The sequence below is a fragment of the Diabrotica virgifera genome, chromosome 3, assembly GCF_917563875.1.
Source record: "Diabrotica virgifera virgifera chromosome 3, PGI_DIABVI_V3a".
NCBI lineage: Eukaryota > Metazoa > Arthropoda > Insecta > Coleoptera > Chrysomelidae > Diabrotica > Diabrotica virgifera.
In genome coordinates this window covers 134,619,220-134,626,862 of record NC_065445.1, presented here as the reverse complement: position 1 = coordinate 134,626,862, position 7,643 = coordinate 134,619,220, and the positions used below count along the sequence as shown (strand labels likewise).

General features: G+C 33.3%; 2 protein-coding genes across 2 annotated transcripts in view; one reads left to right on the top strand and one right to left on the bottom strand.

Moving 5' to 3' along the window:
* Window positions 1-2,749, bottom strand: part of LOC114327485 (mpv17-like protein) — a 39,997-nt gene extending 37,248 nt beyond the window's left edge. The window contains exon 1 of the mRNA XM_050646915.1: window positions 2,626-2,749. The gene's annotated coding sequence lies outside the window, so the exon portion shown is untranslated. The remainder of the gene's footprint in view (window positions 1-2,625) is intronic.
* A 98-nt stretch (window positions 2,750-2,847) lies between these two features.
* Window positions 2,848-7,643, top strand: part of LOC114327483 (uncharacterized) — a 251,830-nt gene continuing 247,034 nt past the window's right edge. Inside the window, exon 1 of the mRNA XM_050646914.1 lies at window positions 2,848-3,035. The gene's annotated coding sequence lies outside the window, so the exon portion shown is untranslated. The remainder of the gene's footprint in view (window positions 3,036-7,643) is intronic.

The window sequence follows — 7,643 nt, the reverse complement described above, 5'->3', positions numbered from 1 at the left end:
GCAATAAATTACAACAAAAATTTTGACAGTTTTGTGGTTTGAAAGAAATTAGAATTTTTAAATTGTAGAGTTCTAAAAATTGAAGAATAGAAATGAATACCAGTGAGGAAGAGTTACAGTTTTTTTTATTTGTTTATCGTAGATAAAATATTGTATGAAACTGTGCATGAAGTACTTTTTGCGAACTTACGCGATGTATAGCACTCGGTCCGTTGTCGCTCGTGCTCTAAACATCGCGTGCGTTCGCAAAAAGCATACTTCACGAACTGCTTCATAAATATCTATTTTGTATATACCAATTGTTGTCTAGCTACTAAAAACTTAAAAGGAACTCTAAAAAAGAGCTCAGTCTTAATAATTTCTAACATAACCTAGCCTAACCTAAACTCACCTAACCAAAAAAACTAAAAGAAAATTTTATTTGTATCCAGATCGAGTCAATAAGGTGGGTTTTTAGCTTATTCCACTGCGATCTTTTCATATCTATTGTGGTCCTCTAGCCCTTGATTACTAAATTCTCTAGCCTGACCCTTTTTAAAAAGTCTAATAACCGAGACTTAACCTTTTATGTAGCTCTTAGCCGGTGGCTTTTCTTCGCCTAATGCAAAGAACCGCACACTTCCCAGGCTGTCACACTGATATAAAATGTGCTGTACTGTTTCTTCTTCTAAGTGGCTGCATAGGTCATCATCTGTCAATTCTATCAGCTTCAACTGCCTATTCAGCTTACAGTGTCCTGTTAGCAGACCTACTATGGCTTTGACTGTTTCCTGTCTTTGCTTATTAGGTCTGCCGTAAATTTTGGCGACTGTTATACAGGGTGTAACAATAATACAGGTCATGAACTAAATATATTCTGGGACCAAAAATAAATCGATTGAACCTAACTCACCTTAGTACAAATGTACACATAAAACAAGTTACAGCCCTTTGAAGTTACAAAATAAAAATCGATTTTTTCAAATATATCGAAAACTATTATAGATTTTTTATTAAAATTAGACATATGGCATTCTTATGGCAGGAACATCTTACAAAAAAATTATAGTTATAAAGTGCACCCCATAAAATTTTATGGGGGTTTTGTTCCCCCCAAACTTTTGTGTACGTTCCAGTTAAATTATTATTGTGGTACCGTTAGTTAAATACAATGTTTTTAAAAACTTTTTGCCTCTTAGAACTTTTTCTATAATCCAGTTTTTATCGAGATGCGGCTTCATTTTTAATGTTTTTACATAAAAATTTTATGGGGGTTTTGTTTTTTAAACCCCCAAATGTTTGTGTACGTTCCTAATTAAACTATTATTGTGGTACCATTAGTTAAACACAGTGTTTTTAAACCTTTTTTGCCTCTTAGTATTTTTTCGATAAGCCACCATTTATCGAGATGTGGCTTCTTTTTAATATATTTCAAAATATAACTAGAAATGTAAATTATAAAAAATGTATTACCAGGTCTCTACATAATCGTACGTAACCACATACAAATATGTGGTGGATTTGAAAGATATTCAAAATAGCTCGATTAAACTGGCTTTTCGAAAAAGTACTAGTAGCCAAAAAAGTTTTAAAAATATTGTGTTTAAATAACGGTACCACAAAAATAATTTAATTGGAACGTAGACAAAAGTTTGGGGGGCTTTAATGGAACAAAACCCCCATAAAATTTTTATATTTGCACAAATTTCACTGTAATTTTTTTGTAAGATAATCTTGCCACCTGCCATAAGAATGCCACATGCCCATTTTCAATAAAAAATCTCTAATAGTTTTCGATATATTGGAAAAAATCGATTTTCATTTTGTAACTTCAAAGGGCTGTAACTTTTTTTATGTGCACATTTGTACTAAGGTAGGTTAGGTTCAATCAATCTATTTTTGGTCCCAGAATATGTGGTTTAATTGATGACCTTTATTTTTGTTACACTAAACTGCAGATATTACGGTGGGCAGGGCATGTGGTCCGCATGCATGAGAATAGAATCCCCAGAAAATTGCTAAATGCAAGAATGCGGGGAAAAAGACCTGTTGGAAGACCTAAAAAGAGATGGGAAGACGAAGTCGATGAGGATGCCAGGAACTTCCTGGGAACGCGTTCATGGAAAAGAACAGCGGTAAATCGAAATGATTGGAGAAGCTTGTTGAAGGAGGCCAAGGCTCGATTTGGGCTGTAGTGCCATTGGATGGATGGATTTTTGTTACACCCTGTATAATGAACTGTTTGGCGGTTAGCCTGTCTTTGTCCTAGTGAATTCTTCCACCATTCTAGAGGTTTGTAAGCTACCCACTTCCTTATTGTAGCCGTTCCTGTTACTGCCGCTGCAACGCCAACATGACAACAACAAATGGCATTCATGATGGTCTCGTTTGGCCTTTTCCTCTGATTTTTCATTGCCCTTATGACCCTAATGCTTCGATATCTAGGATACCGTAACCTTGCTACGATCTCCTAGTATACTTAGTGCCATACTACTACAGAATTGAGTGCCTTAAGCGCTACCTGGCTATCTGTAAAGATGGCAATTGAACGGTATACGTTCTTTTCTGCCTTTCTCTTTCTTCTGCCCAATGATAGATTGCCGTTATTTCCACTTGGAAAGTTGTGACATCCTTAGATAGACTTACCGAGAAATGTATCCCTGGCTTTGTCCGTACTATGCCGGCTTCTATACGCTTCGATGTTTTGAGTTATCAGTATACCAGGTAGCTACCGCTTGTATGTCCTTCCTTCCAGTCTTCCCTGATTGGTATTCTGTGCCAAAGGTATATCTCGTAACTGTTGCATCGATAAGTTGCCCCATTACAATATTTTCTTTAAACTGCTCGATTAGCTTTCTATATTTGTTTCTATACAATTATCGGGTAGGGCTGATAAATTTTTGATCCAATCCTTAGATTGCATATCTCATATTCAATACTTATTCAATTTTAAAATTAGATAAGTATATTTTTAGTAAATAAATCTGGTACGGATTGAAAATTTGTTTGTTTGTTAATATAAATAAAATTAGTGTGCATACATTTTATATTAGTAGGTAAGTGATTTTATATTAGTAAGTGAAGTTTATATTTAATTATGTAATTATATTATGTAACAAAACATTGTTACTTTTAGGAGCTTTGAATGAAAAACCAATTAGAATATTGATACAATAAAATATATGATTTGTCAAATATTTTTTGAATATTTGTTTGGATTATATTTTTATAAATATTTTTTATGCGAAACTAGATAATCTCGGCTAAGACGTAGAATAATAATTCTATATCCTTTATGTATCATTTTTATACAGTGTGGGCCAAAGAAAACAGTCCACCTCGATATTTGGCAGTAGTTATTAGATTTTAAGGAAATGTCGAAACAGGTCGATTTTTGATCTAAGGGGGACACATTTTTACGGTACATACATCTGTCATTTGTCAACCCCCTCCCTTCCACTTCCCCCACCCCTTATTTTTAAATAGGGAATAGGGGTCGTGTGCTAGCTCATTTAAAAGGTTGTTCAATTCTCTATTCAGTAATATAAACATTAACATAATTATTTATACAGGGTGTCCAAGAATGAAATTTTTTAATTAAATTAATTGACATAAAAAGAAGAATGTATGTAATTTATTTAATTCAAAATATATTCTACTGCTGTCACAAAACAGAAAAAAATGTTTTTTGATAAATAAACATTGCTTTTCGCTTGATTTCAGTGTTCAAGCTGCCACCCATCTGCTTCTTGGTAGGTTGAATATTGAATTTAAGCAACAAACAATGTTTATTTATCAAATAAACATTTTTTTCTGTTTTTTTGTCAGCAGTAGAATGTATTTTGAGTTAAATAAATTACATACACTCTTCTTTTTGTGTCAATTAATTTAATTCAAAATAATTTTTCTTGGACACCCTGTATAAATAATTATGTCAATGTTAATATTACTGAATAGAGAATTCAATAACCTTCCAAATGAGCTAGCACACGATCCCTATTCCCTATTTAAAAATAAAGAGTGGGGGAAGTGGAGGGAGGGGGTTAGCAAATGACAGATATATGTACTGTAAAAATGTGTACCCCTTAGATCAAAAATCGACCTGCTTCGCGATTTACTTAAAATCTAGTAACTACTGTCAAATATCGAGGTGGACTGTTTTCTTTGGCCCACACTGTATGTATCTAATAAAACGTAAATAAACAAGGAAACGTAAATATTAAATACAATTTAAATAAGAAAAGTGTAGTATATCTGGGTTATGTCCTGAGAGGATGGGCGATGGGATATTGTTATAGATCTTTATACAGTAAGCACGATAAGGTTGGAATAAATTCATTTTTTCGTAAATGGATTCATTTTGGAAATAAATCCCGAAACGGGTTGATTTTTATTTTTACATTAATATTTTTTGGCATATAGGTATATCATTACTAGTGACGTTTGGTCCTGATGACGTATTCGTTGATTTTTTTAAATGTGAATAGGAGTCGTGTGCTAGCTCATTTGAAATGTTATTTAATTCTCTATTCAGTAAAATAAACATTAACATAATTATTTATACAGGGTGTCCAAAAAAATTTAATTAATAGGCTCAAAAAGAACACTGAACCAAAAAAGTACGTAAATATAATGAAAAAAACATTGATTCAAAAACAGGGAGCATTAATTTTCGTCCAAAGATCAGTATCATTGGTCCAATGTAAGTAGATACATTAACTAATGCTCAAAAACATTAATTTTTATGAATTAGTACATACATTCAATGTACTTTCTATTTAGTTAAGAATCAATGTATCGGTACATTGATACAGTGAAATATAGGCATTATATCAGTGAATGTAATTATTGAATTAAAAACTATTTTACATTGTTTCGTCGTATGAGTACGTAGATATAATAAAATATTTACACTAAAATAATGGACGTTTACATTGATTCAATGTGTTACGACATCGATATGATCACATGTGGTTACTATATTAATGAAAATATTCACTAAATAAATAACATTTCTTATAATATTGTAGCCAATCTCTATATAAGGTCTTCCAAAACTGATTTCATGAGAATGTAAAAAAAGTCCCGTTAGTTCATACTACGTGGTGCATATAAAGCCATATATAGAAAACGGAAAGTCGGAAATACTCTTGATGGAAATAATGTTCAAAATAAGTTTTAGAAGTTTTAATATAACTATAAACAGGTACACTGAGTAACATACAAATAGTTAATAAGTAAACAAAATGACATTTTTTCCTTGTTTTCTGACAGCAGTAAATGTATTTTGAGTTAAATAAATTACATGAATTCTTAATCTTTTTGAGCCAATTAATAACAATTTTTTGGACATCCTGTATAAATAATTATGTTAATGTTTATTTTACTGTAAATAACCTTTCAAAATGACCCCTATTCTTATTAAAAAAATCATCGATTGCGTCATCACTACCAGATGGATGACGTCACTATATAGTGATATATATGCCAAAAAATCATAATTTAAAAATAAAAATTGACCTGTTTCGGGATTTATTTCCAAAATGGCCATTTACGAAAAAATGAATTTATTCCAACTTTTACGTGCTCACTGTATACAGAATAAGCCAAATAAAAACGGAACATACGCAGTTAATACAGTGTATCGGAACTACGTTTGAAATAGTCGACCAATATAAAAGTTTGACACACATAAATCATAGCAACTCAACTACCTGTCTCCTTTTAGGCTAAGGCTACGGTCAGATAAGCGACAATTTACGGCGCCATAAGAGCAGTAAAATGAAGCGCGAAAATGGGTCATGGGAAGAAGGATCTGGGTCCAAATTTGTAGCTCATCTAACCACAACAACGAACGAAACACTGTATTTACATCTCGCGACACGCCGTAATTTACATCCCCATCTGGTCATGCTTTTTACTGCCGCTTAATTTTACTGCTCTTGCGGCGCTGTAACAGTAACTGCAGTAAAAAGCATGGCCAGACGGGGATGTAAATTACGGCGTGTCGCGAGATGTAAATACAGTGTTTTGGTCGTGGTTGTAGCTAGATGAGCTACAAATTTGGACCCAGATCCATTTGTTTGCGACACGACGCCGAAGATGAACCCGTTCGATATTGCTTCGCGATATTTTACAGCTCAGTCTGGCCATCCACTACACTCACCGCGGGACCCATTTTCGCGCTTCATTTTACTGCTCTAATGGCGCCGTAAATTGTCGCTTGTCTGGCTGTAGCCTTAGCCTAAAAGGAGACAGGTAGTTGAGTTGCTGATTTATGTGTGCCAAACTTTTATATTGGTCGACTATTTCAAGCGTAGGTAGTTCCGATACACTGTATTAACTGCATATGTTCCGTTTTTATTTGGCTTATTCTGTATAGGGAAAGATACTGGACAGAAGAGGCATAGGCCGATGACATATATCCTGGCTTAACAATTTGTGACAATGGTACAATTGTAACTCTGTTGAGCTGTTTTGGATAGCAGTATCAATGGTGAAAGTAGCTCTGATAATAGCCAACCTTCTTAAAGGAGACAGCACCTTTGGCAGATACTTTAAATACTGCCCTTCTATTTTTTTAAATGCCGTCTCCTTTACACTCTCTAGACTAGGAGAGCTAAGGATTGCAGCACAAAAATTTCACTTTCCTATGATAATTTCAAAATATTTCATATTTTTGTCCATGAGTGTATATATCTACATGTATAGGTAGGTATATTCACGTTTTCTTTTAATTTCAATGTTAGTCATCGTCGTTTGGTTCAGGTTTATTGTATTTAATATTCAGTATTTGATACAATGACATGTTGTGCAAGGGACGACGTTTTTTCTCTTCTTTCCATGGCATTTCGATGTTCTTCCCGTCCAGTGGCGTACTGATAGATCAGCGGGCCCTGGTTCCAGTTGGGACGCGGGCCCGCTCGCCCAATAAAAATCATATTGTATATCAAAAGTTTTTGCAAACATTAAATATACAAATCATCATATATCATCATATATCATAATCATCATTGTAATTTATCATAAATATATCATAAAATATAAATATTATACAGGGTGTCCCGAAAAGATTGGTCATAAATTATACCACATATTCTGGGGTCAAAAATAGTTCGATTGAATCTAACTTACCTTAGTACAAATGTGCTCATAAAATAAGTTACAGCCCTTTGTAATTACAAAATGAAAATCGATTTTTTTCAATATATCGAAAACTATTAGAGATTTTCTATTGAAAATGGACATGTATCATTCTTATGACAAGAACATGTTAAAACAAAATTATAGTGAAATTTGTCCACCCCATAAAAATTTATGTAGATTTTGTTCCCTTAAACCCCCCCCCCCCCAAACTTTTGTGTACGTTCCAATTAATTCATTATTGTGGTACCGTTAGTTAAACACAACGTTTTTAAAACTTTTTTACCTCCTAGTATTTTTTCGATAAGCCAGTTTTTATCGAGATGCGGCTTCTTTTTCAATATATTAACGTAAAAATTGTATGGAGGTTTTGTTCCTTTAAACCCCCCAAATGTTTGTGTACGTTCCAATTAAACTATTATTGTGGATTGTGGTACCATTAGTTACACACAGTGTTTTTAAAACTTATGCCTCTTAGTCTTTTTTTCATAAGTCACCTTTTATCGAGATGTAGCTTCTTT